Here is a 12,500-nt window from a genome sequence, read left to right as displayed (position 1 = left end):
ATATATATATATATATATATATGTGTGTGTGTATATATATATATATATATATGTATATATATATATATATATATATACATATGTATATATATATATATATGATAATAGTAATATGTATATGAAACATCAAAGAGAACGGCAGTCATTAAGATACACGGTTCCCAATGCACATGTCTTTTGTGGATTTGTCTAAAAGATGAAAATGTAGACCGGTATATCAACATAAGGATAGAAGCGCTGGTAAACTACAGTCCATAATAACACCAAAATATAAATTTGTTCAATATTCTACCACTGGTGTGAATAGCATATTTCTTTTAAGCTGGATTAAAATAGATTTTCTAGAATGAACTAAAATGCAAGTCATGGTGTTAGCGGTGTTGCGCCATGCAGTGCAACATACAACTCGCAACACTAATAATATGCAACATGGAATGCGTATCATGCAACACGCTATATGCAATTAATTTAAATTTTCAATAATTTTCATATATACTTTTTTATTATTTTGTTTTATTTATTTATTTATTTTATTCAGTTCAGAAATTGGTGTGTCTTCGGCAACGACGCATGTTGAAGGATTTAGATATTTTTCCAGATTTATTCGTCATCGCTTTAGGGACACGACATTCACTGAGGTGTTTCTTACTTTAAAAAAATGTATCTAGCTCAATTAAAAGGAAATGTCAGGTTTCCATATATATTTCTTGCAAACAGAATTTTGAGAAATCATGTTGATCAGTAGGACAGAAGACAGGGGTGAATGGAGAATGGTCGTATATGGATGATGTTGTGATGCATTAGGTGGAATGGGCGGGGGGATGGGTGAGGTAGTATGTGTGAGCAAAATTTGACGCAGCCCGAAGGGATTTCTCCCCGTCTTCCCCTTTTATGTATGGGGGGACGGAGAGGGAGGGGTCGCCGATTTGATGAAGCGGTCTTGCTGTGGATGTGCTGTGTCTTGCGACACTGCTTCTGACCCAGGGCAGTGGACAAGGTGCAGGGATGACCCGTCATCCAGGAGGTGCTGAGATGGGAGGGAGGGTGAAGGTGTGTGGAGTGTATTCAGGGATGGAATGGGTGGGAATGATTTTATGCCTTTTCCTTTTTGGCTACCTCCCTTGTAAGGGGGAAAAGCCTCGGTATATGTATGTTGATCAGTAGACTTTTTGGCTCGACAAAGAAACTGAAAAAAGTATTGCTAAAAAGAGACAGGCTTATAAGAAATATAAGTGCTCGGGTGCATCTAATGACTATGAAAGTTATGTATCAATACAGAGAGATTTAAAAAAGACAATAAGAAAAAGAAAACGACAATACGAAATGAACATCGCTGAGAAATCCAAAGAGAATCCCAAAGAATTCTATAGTTACATTAGAGATAAAAAGGTTGTTAGGAATCACATTGGTCCACTATTATCTGCTGACGGTCAACTTGAATATTCAAATGAAGGAATGTGTAATATCTTAAACAATTATTTTAGCTCGGTATTCGTAAACGAAACACCTCAAAGTGAATTCCAAACTGAAACCTGTGAAAAGTCTGGGGTAAGCTTACTCACTACGGTAAATATAACAAAATAAAAAATTAAAAGGTGTATAGACAAACTCAAAGTTAATAAAACACCAGGGCCTGACGGTTGGCATCCAAGAATCTTAAAGGAAATGAAAAATGAGATTGTTGTTCCATTAGAAATTATTTTCAAGAAATCCATCATATCCGGAGATGTCCCAAGAGAATGGAAGCTAGCTAACGTTACTCCCATATTCAAAAAAGGTGACAAAAAGAAACCAAATAACTATAGGCCTATAAGTTTGACTTCAATCGTAGGAAAAATAATGGAAACTATCATCAGAGATGCTATCGAATATCATTTAGAAAGTAACCGTTTGATAAATGATAACCAGCATGGTTTCAGACGGAAACGTTCTTGCGTGACTAACTTACTCGAATTCTACAACACAGTTATCTCGAATTATGACAAAAGAAACAATATAGATTTAATATATCTAGACTTTGCAAAAGCTTTTGATACCGTCCCACACGAAAGACTACTTACTAAATTAGCTTTGCATGGAATAAGTGGTAGCCTATTAGGTTGGACTAGTAATTGGTTGAAAGGTCGAAAACAGAGAGTTGTTTTAAATGGAAAAACTTCTGGATGGAAAAGTGTTGCAAGTGGAGTTCCTCAGGGTTCCGTTCTTGGGCCACTTCTATTCATAGTATATATAAATGATATAGACCATGGACTAAAATATACTGTTTCCAAATTTGCTGATGATACAAAACTGTGCGAAGTGGCAAATGATCACTCAAACCAATTAGATATTCAAGAAGATTTAGATCAATTACAGCAATGGTCTGAAAAGTGGCTAATGAAATTTAACACAAGTAAATGCAAGGTAATGCACATAGGTAAAAATAACAGTAAGTACGATTACACGTTATTTGGAAATTCGTTAACAAAAGTGAATAGTGAAAAAGATCTCGGCGTAATTATCAGTAACGACCTCAAATCATCCAAGCAGTGTATTTCAGCCTCTGAGAAAGCAAATAAGATTCTGGGATTGATTGCGCGATCTTTTGATTTCAAAAGTCCATCACTCATTAACAAGCTATATAAATCGTTAGTTCGTCCACTTTTGGAATATGCTGTTTCCGTATGGTCACCGAATCTCATTAAAGACATTGACAGACTGGAAAAAGTACAACGGCGAGCCACAAAACTGATTCCAAATATCAAAAATAAATCATACGAAAATCGACTTAAGCACATGAATCTGTTTTCCCTAAAAAAGCGTAGACTCAGAGGTGACTTGATACAGGTCTTTAAGATTTTAAAGGGAATTGACAACATCAAAAGTGACAAAATTTTCACATTGAATGAGAATCAGACAAGAAACAATGGTCTCAAACTGTCCGGAAATAGATTCAATTTGGAAGTAGGTAGAAACAACTTTGCCAATCGTGTAGTTAATGAATGGAATAAACTTCCTGCACAGGTAGTGCAATGTAGTTCAGTTCGAAGCTTTAAGAATCATTTAGATAAATACCTAAGTAAGATGCTGTAATGATTATAATTTATGTTATATTATTTGTTTTTGTTTTGTTATAATTTGTCTGTCTGATTTTCATTTATTATTAGTTATATGTCAATTTATAATCATTTACTATTTACCTGTTTGTTTGTTATTCAACTATACCTATGCATTTATCTATGTATTTTATTTGTTATTTTTACAATATTATAGTTTTAATTTATTATTAATATGATTTTTTTTTTTTTTTTTTTTTTCATCCGACCTAGATATGGATCAAAAGGTCTCCTGTCGGCATGCTCCGCCTTTGTAATCCTTTGTAATACAAACAGGATTTTTCGGTAAGTTTACAAATACATGTACCAATGTCCGGTTTATTACCAAATTTAGTGGACCTGCGTTGGACAAGGACAAAGGTCCTTTTGGACCATTTTTAGACCACAAGCTGAGAACGATTAGTTCAAGCCCTGATGGACTAGAGGGCTCTTTGTGATATACCCTCTTTAGTGCTTAAATAGACCATGGATGGGTAACCTTTGGCACCTTGCAGGCCTTACCCTGGCACGCGTGCCAAATTTGGCACCTGACAGGGCTGACCACTTATACACGTGCCAAACATACTCTTGACAGGGATAACCCTGACACACCAGGTGGTTTTTGAAAACGTATAAGATGACAAAAGAATAATGTTGCTGTTTCAGGTGAACAAAGTGTGACCAAAAAAAAAAAAGAGTAGAGGAATTAATGTCTAACACTGCCGCCTTTCGTTGGCATCCCTTCCTCGAATGTGACAACAATTTGCCGATCATGAAAATAATGTTGACATACCTCAGGGTTGTACAAATCTCAGGGAAATTGTCGCAATGTTATCAAAAGGTTAATCTGGGATCAGCCGTGGTTTATGAAGTCACGAAAATGATGTAAAAAGGAGTATGGAAAAGGCATTTCAAAAAGGTTGCATATCCTTAGGGTCGTGACCTACCAATGCTTGAGTTAAAAGAATTACAAAAAATGTGGTGATGGTGACAAGGTAGTGGTGAGGATATAGTAGTGATCGTCATTATTAATGATGATGGTGCTAGTGTTGATGGTGGTAATAAAAGATGGTAATAATAACAACAATAATGATGTTCGTTCTTCATAAAATTATCATAACTTTGTCTTCAGATTTAGAATTTGTGACTGTGGGTACGGAGGCAGCTGATGGGACCAATCCGGGTCACATGTGACTCGCCCACATGTGGGACACGTATGGGCAGTGGAAGTGGCTCGAGCCTTCTGTGCAGTGCGTTATCTCTGAGCCCCAGCAGAGCGTCTGGTCTCTGATGCATGAGCTCCAGCGGTGATCTTGCTTTGCTAAGCTGGACGATCCTGGAGAAAGGGCTCTTAAGTGCTGAGACTGATGTCCAAGGCCTTCAGGGACACTTTGAGGCAGTCCTAGGAGGGTTTCTTCTGCCTCCCAAATGAGAGCTTTCCCTGGGACAGTTCTCCATACAGCAGCTGCTTTGGTACTTAACTATCAGGCATTCTGGTGACGTGTCAAGTCCACCGAGCTTGAGCTTTCTGTAGGAGGGTGTGAACGCTGGGGATGCTGGCCCGTTCCAGGACCTCTTTCTGCCACTTGGTATGGAGTAGTCCATGGAGACAGTTCAAATGGAAGTAGTTGAGCTGTTTGGCGTAACTGCTATAGACACTCCAGGTCTCACTGGCGTAGAGGTGGGTAGGCTTTCCGCTTGGTGATAAGGCTGAGTCCTCTTCGCTCCCAAATATTCTCACGGAGTCCCTCAAAGGCGGCGCTGGCCTTGGCCCTATTGAAAAATGATAATGGTATTGACGATGACAGTGGTGATTATGAGCATGATGATGACATTGACGATGACGATTATCATTATGATGAGGATGAGGAAGAAGAAGAGGAAAAGTTTGGAGAAGATCAAGGAGGAAGATAAGGAGAAAGGGGGAAGGAGAGACAGTGACAAGCCAAGGTTAATTAGGAGGAGGTGGAGAAAAGAAAAAGAGGTGAAGGAGAACGCGTATACTGTACATATTCATACATAGAATTTATATCTAATATATGTACACATATATATATCCTGTATACATGCATTGGTATTAATTATTCCCTCACGCAGTGAAAATTTCTGATTGGGTTCTTTGGGCTTCGCGCAAAGCGCGCGCGCACGAGCAATGTGACGTGATCGCTATGCTGGTTGAAATTTGGTGTCATACTTTTCTTCATCGTTCTTCGTTAGACCAAAAAATCGGAGAGCATTCGGAGCGCGCTCGGAACATTAACGGTCACACGCAAACTATGTCAACGGTCGTGAGGGTCTTGCATTTGATATATTTCTAGTATTTGAATATATTGTATACCTACATATCTATGCACACACACACACACACACACACACACACACACACACACACACACACACACACACACACACACACACACACACACACACCTCTCATGGCGCTGTGGTTAGAGCTCTGGCCTGCCACTACGAAGGTCCGGGTTCGACTCTCGCCCGGGGCTGAAATAATATCAGTATCGCAGCGCTGAGGGGTGTTACTCCAACTCTCGTGGGCGGGGAGTTGGGGGTGTGTGTGTGCAAGGTCATAGCATTACCCATAGATCGGACCTACGAGCTCTGAGCTCTCTTCCAGGAGGGAAATAGCTGTCGATCACGAGTCCAACACGTGATCCAAAGACCAAGTGAATACACACACACACACACACACACACACACACACACACACACACACACACACACACACACACACACACACATATTCCTCCTGAGAGTTGATAATGCTTGGACGGAGGTATGGTCATTTGCAATGTCCGCCCAGCCTCTTTTCTCATCCGTATAGACAGCTGGTGGTGTATACTCGTATAGTACTTTGGCCCGTATTCTTCGTTGTTATGACGGTTGCTCCAATCACGATTTAAATTGGACAAACTTGGTTTAAGAAAGAAATAGGCAGGAATTGGTGAACGAATGGAATAGACTATGTAATGAGCGCTGAAACTATTGGTTGTTTTAAGAAAAGATGAGATAACTTTATAAGTAAGGGACATGGAACTGTCTAGTGTAGCCCTTATGGTCTCATGCAGTATTTTCCACTCTTATGTTCTTGTGATGCATTGGGAAACAGCCGCTCGAAGCTGAACGATTTATCTCGGGCCATTGAAACCGAGAGTGTGTTGCGCGCATGTCAACACGTATTGGGTGATTTTGCGAGCTCAGACCATGACCTACCTCGTCCATATGATTAGGAAGAAATTTGCATCAATGTTTAGTTGTTGTTTAAGTGTTGGAAGAAGATATATTACACGTCACAGGACGTCACAACTACACGTTACAGGACATCACACGACGAGAAGATAGATATCAAGCATACGACGACGCGTACGTCGCAGCAGCAGCACCAAGTTGCCGCTGAACGTCAGGTCTAACCAGAACCCCACCGTAGAGGCCATTTAGCTGTAATTAGGCCGACCTGACCTTGATCCTTAGGACACCTGGTGCGCTCCACACTCAATACTAAATAAAAATAGTGTACAGTTATGGTACATAAAAAGGCATATTTTAATCATACATGGTGAAAAATAGATTATAAGGATAATTCCCTCTGTGGACATACGCTTCTCAACGGTCGTATCGTCGTGCGGAACAGGTGTCCTAAGGGTCAAGGTCAGGTCGACCTAATTACAGTTAAGTGGCTTCTACAGTTGGGTTCTGGTTAGACCTGACGCTCAACAGCAATTTGGTGCTGTTGCTGCTGCGAAGTACGCGACGTCGTATGCTTGATATCTATTTTCTCGTAGCGTGACGTCAACGACATAAGTAGATTATAAAGACTAAGCATGCCGACAAGGGACCTTTAGGTCCATAACATGGTTGAATGCAGTAAAATAAGTACACAGGAAAATGAATGAGTACATATTATGTAAACAAGTAGGTTAATAAATAGACAGATGTACAAATTGATAAATCCACTTTCAATGTAAATTGATAATTAGGTAAATTAATTATATATGAATAAATAGGTAATTGAGTAAATCGTATGTAGAGTAGATAATTGTATAGATAAATTCTATGTAAATAGGTAATTGAATAGATAAATTAGAGGTAAATAGAAATTTTAATTGAATATACGAATAAATGAATATACAGGTAAATGAATAAGGGAATGCACAATAAAGTTAAGAATCAAACTCGTTAGTTGATTGATATACATTGTCTCGATTGTTTATCCAAGTGAATCTTAAAACTTTAAATTCTGCATTACGTGTGTTTTTTTTCTGCGGTAAGTTGCTTCCATTTGTTGAGTCACTGGTTGATAGCATCGTTCTTTTCCTCGTTTTCGAAATTTTAAAAGAACCCAGTCTTTTGGAAACGAAACGAGGAGGGTGCATCTTGTCCGTGTATAGAGAGAGAGAGGGAGAGAGAGGGAGAGAGAGAGAGAGAGATAAGGAGAGAGATTGTTTACAAATGATTACAAAGGCGAAGCATGCTGACAGGAAACCTTTTGGTCCATATCTAGGTCGCATGCGAACAAAATTATAATAATGTAAATAATAATAAATGAATAAATGCATAGGTATAGTTAGATAATAAACAAACAGGTAAATGATAATAAATTGACATATAACTAATAATAAATGTGAATCAAGCAAATAATAATAAACAAACAGACAAATGATAACAAAAGAAATAAAACAAATAATATAAAATAAATGACAGTCATTACAGCATCTTGCTTAGGTGCTTATCTAAATCTATCTTAAAACTTCGTTGTTGCTGTTGTTATTACGGGCTTTAAACCTCTCCTGCCACCCGTACGTGCACCCTCGTGTCGCTGTTGTGCATTGTCTTACATTTCGTATGTTGCTTTACTTAGTCAAGGGTGTTTGTAGTTTGGTTAATAGTCCAGTTTTCTGTAGAAAGTGGTGGAGAGCATACAGAGGTATTGGTGTCTTGTTGCCCAGGATGTGGTGTAGGGTTGGTGGTGAGAGAGAGAGAGAGAGAGAGAGAGAGAGAGAGAGAGAGAGAGACTATGGTGCTCTCGGAAACTCATCGCTGAGCCTCTCTTTCACCTCATCGATCAAAAGGTCTGTAGCCAGTCGCTGTGGCAAAGATTCACTAAGAGGAAAAGAAAGGTCCAGGAGGAAGGTGCTGCTGTGATTTTTAGTTGTTTTGTATTCAGTTTTACGGTGTGTTAACAGTGTCCCTCTTTGTCGGCGGTTTTATTTTCATTTTTGCGGTGCTTTCTTTCCCTTTGTCCTAACGACGCTTTCATGTTCATCTTTACAGTGTTTTAACATAATCCCTCTTTGTCAACGGTTTTGTGTTCATATTAACATTGCTCATCACATTGTTCCTCTTTAACGATGACTTTTTATTTGACTGTTCTAAATTGAATTTTACAATGATTTTAAAATGTTTCTCTATAACGACGTTTTTTCCCGACCGTACTGTGCTCAGTTTTACAGTTCTTTATCAATTTCCCTCTGTAACGACGGAGGTATGTAGGTATATGTATATATATATATGTATATATATATATATATATATATATATATATATATATATATATATGTGTGTGTGTGTGTGTGTGTGTGTGTGTGTGTGTGTGTGTGTGTGTGTGTGTGTGTGTGTGTATTTATGTATATGTGTATGATGTTTTTAAGAAGTTTGTGGAGGGTAGATACATATATCTCTGACACGCATACAAAGATACGCAATACATTTTGTATGCAATATTTCCGGCTGAATCCATCAAAATATCCGAACTGCTTCGTCTTCCGAGTAATCTCTTCCCATCTCATCCATCGTGGACTTGTCTCAACAATCTCCTCGTCATTTACCTCCACGTCTGCCTCGGCAACAACACCCACTCACCCACATTGCATCCATATTGCTGCAGGCAGTCTAGCAAGATGCACAAGAGAAACAGTTCTGTCCCTCACGGGATTTACGGTGTTGGCCTTGGATGAGCGTTTGGTTGTTTGGGAGCGATAGTGAACTAAACGAACGATGCCCTCTAAAGGTACGGCGACTACTTGAGACCGAATGAGTACGAATTGTTTGCCAGTCAGTTAATCAATTAATCAATCCGCTGCCCCTGGTCTCTCTCTTGTAGAGGAACCGCGGCCTCCAGAAGTCCGGCTACAGCCTCCGGGCGTTACCTGAAGGCACTTGGAGAAAAGATGATGTGTTGTTATCTGGGAACAGCAGCCACGTTTGAGTAAAATGAGCTACAATGAGACCTGAGATTGGAAGTGGTTCGTTGCTTCCAGGTTTTGAGTTAAAGGTGGTTGCGGGGAGTCATTCAATAGTCAGGTCTGTTGTGAGATTACTCGACTCTTCGTCCTCACAAGTTCGTTTTATTTTTGTCTCGATCTGGTTTGTTTTGTTTTGATTAATGTTATTGCATTTGATTAATTTTGATTGATTAAATTTAATTTAATTTTGTTTTATATATTCATTGTGCTCGTTTTAATTTCATTTGATGTAATATGATTTTATCTTATTCTGCTTTATATATCTTATATAATTTAATTTCATCATCTCTTATCTAGTTTCACATTATCTTGCTATATTCCATTTCAACTAAGTTTATATTGCTTTATATTACCTCAGTGTGTTGCATTTTGTTTGAAGATGGCTGAGTAAACACCATTTGAGGACGAAGCATTTATTGATCGTGCAACGTTTCGTTTGTTTAAGATTTTTCAAGATCATCGGTGAAGGGACGGGGCGAAAGGTCGCGGAAGACCACATAAACTGGAAAATCACGGAATGTGAAGAAGGTGAGGAGATAACACCAGGAAGCGCGTAGCTCCGGCTGAGGCTGTCACCTTTACTCATTGCGCTTAGATCATATTACAGTCACTGCGGAGTATGATCTTGCAAACCCTCTCTCACCACGTGATTGAATTAATTACTGGGAGTGCAGTGCTGAGCATTCCTTTATTGATGTACGACATTTGTATTTCGAACAAACGCAGCTTCCAGACACTTCCTCATTACCTTGCCAGTTTCACATTTAGTTAACTCAGCCTTGTTCTAGTCAGGTTAGTGCTATTCCGGTGTGTGACACGTGTGTTATTGCGAACGTGATTGTCATGCTTAGTAATGCGTGTTTTTATGTCACGTGACGTTTCATTGATGTCAGGCTTGGTACATCACTCACAGATTCTTGTAGTCACCAGCCATGATGTCATGACGTCCTTTTCGTTCTTTTTTTCTCTCTTTGATTATTGATCTTTATAGCAAGAGTCTCTTCCTCTTTATAAGGGACGTAGCCAGCCTAGGCACACACCTTTCATCGCATTGCTGATGTGGATTACCACTTCCGGGATGCTAGCCTTGGGCGTCCGAACAAAAGTTGAATTGATAGGATAATCCCAGTGGCTAGTTCACTGCGCAGATGACTGCTGTCCAATAAATAAATAAATATATATATATATATATATATATATATATATATATACATATATACTGTATATATATATATACATATATATATATATATACATATATATATATATATATATACATATATATATATATACATATATATACATATATATACACACATACACACACACACACACACACACATATATATAAACATATACATATATATATACATATATATACATATATATACATATATATATATATATATATATATATACATATACTAAAGGCTTTTTCCCCCTTACACGGGAGGTAGCCAGAAAACAAAGGCATAGAAACCACTCCCACCCATTCCCCTCTACCCTCCTCCCTCCCTCTTATCTTGGCACCTCCTGGATGACGGGTCATCCCTGCATCTTGTCCAGTGCCCTGGGTCAGAAGCAGTGTCGCAAGACACAGCACATCCACAAGAAGGCCGCTTAATTAATTCGGCGACCCCCCTCTCTGTCCCCTCATGTGATGTGTGTGTTATAAAGAAATGAAGGGCTTATTTATAACAAAGGAATAATGGAAGGCATTACGTGCCTCATGCTTGGTATAAGTGATATTATTCTGATCATTATCACACATTTGTTCCATGTCTTCATGAGAGTACGATAGTTTTCGTTATGGAGACAGTAGTCCGACGTAGGTTTTTTCTCTCTTTTCACCGTCTTTGTTAACCATGCTTTTGGTGATTGAACCTTGCAGGATTTGCTCTTCAATTTGATGATAACCATTTCTTCTAGATAGGGTAGATTTGACCAACAGCTATCTGCTCAGCGTCTTTTTCTATCCTGAAATGGGTTTCTGGTCAATACGTAAAGGTGTACTTGTAAAAAAAAATCGAAATCAAAATATTATTATCACCAAATTCATCTTGGGTGACAATCATTAGATTATGCTTTGCCGAACGAAGCTGAAACAAAAGGAAATCGAAATATCATTATTACAACCATGTCTACCTTATGTGACTATGATTAGGTTGTGTTTTGCCGTATGAAGCTTTCAAAACGAAAAAAGGGGGACTGATTTGTCTAGCTTGGGGGAACTTTTAGGTAATCCTCAAACCATACAGAGGAGGTCGTGTCAAGTTTGACCACATCATGATGCTCTTGTGTTTGTTTATTCAAACGATCCGTCCTCACACACTGGGGTTAGGGGGTTAAGCAGCTGTTTGCCTGTCTAACTGTCCGCTTCCCTGCCCGTCTCTCTACCTCCCGAAACTTTTGGTCCAACAGAAGCGTTGGTCGTAGAAACGGAATAGGTAGCAGTCCAGTGCTCAGTTCAGAAGGGTAGCACTTCGTTGAAGTTGTAACGTATGAGATGTTCCGTGACTGTGTGTGTGTGTGTGTGTGTGTGTGTGTGTGTGTGTGTGTGTGTGTGTGTGTGTGTGTGTGTGTGTGTGTGTGTGTGTGTGTATTTACCTAGTTGTATTTTACGGGAAGGGGAGCTATACTCGTGGTGTCCCGTCTTCATATCTCATTTTATCTAAACTATTTTTAAATTCATGTATTGTTTTTGCACACACTACTTTCTCATCTAACTTGTTCCAACTGTCTATTACTCTGTGAGGAAAGCTGTTCTTTTTCAGATCTCTTCTATAGCTGTCTTTCTTGATTTTCTTTCCGTGTCCTCTTGTATTTCTATCATCCCATTTTATTAGATCCTATCAATTATTTTTATGCCTTTCACGATTCTGTAAATAGCTATCAAATCTCCTCTCTCTCTTCTTTGCTCTAGTGTCTGTAGCTCAAGTTTTGCTAGTCTCTCTTCATATGATAGTTTTGAGAGTGTTGGTGCCAATTTTGTAATTGCTCTTTGTATTCTTTCAATTTTTTTTATACATTTTTTTTTGTCCTTGGTGACCACATCGTTACTGCATATTCCAATCTTGGTCTTATCAGGGTGACTAGTATTTTCTTCACCATTTCTTCATCCAGGTATATAAATGCCACTTTGATTGTTCTTATTAAATTATAAGTTTCT

At 38.7% G+C, this 12,500-nt stretch overlaps 1 long non-coding RNA gene across 1 annotated transcript in view; it reads right to left on the bottom strand.

The window, feature by feature from the left end:
* LOC143032799 (uncharacterized) overlaps positions 1-5,792 on the bottom strand; it is a 438,832-nt gene extending 433,040 nt beyond the window's left edge. The window contains exon 1 of the long non-coding RNA XR_012967130.1: positions 5,485-5,792. This is a non-coding gene — a long non-coding RNA (uncharacterized LOC143032799). The remainder of the gene's footprint in view (positions 1-5,484) is intronic.
* Positions 5,793-12,500: the final 6,708 nt, after the last annotated feature.

Source organism: Oratosquilla oratoria, chromosome 14 (genome assembly GCF_046742065.1).
Source record: "Oratosquilla oratoria isolate Oo_2021 chromosome 14, ASM4674206v1, whole genome shotgun sequence".
NCBI classification, from domain to species: Eukaryota; Metazoa; Arthropoda; class Malacostraca; order Stomatopoda; family Squillidae; genus Oratosquilla; species Oratosquilla oratoria.
Note: the sequence above shows the minus strand (reverse complement) of the source record. Positions and strands in the feature narration are given on the sequence as shown.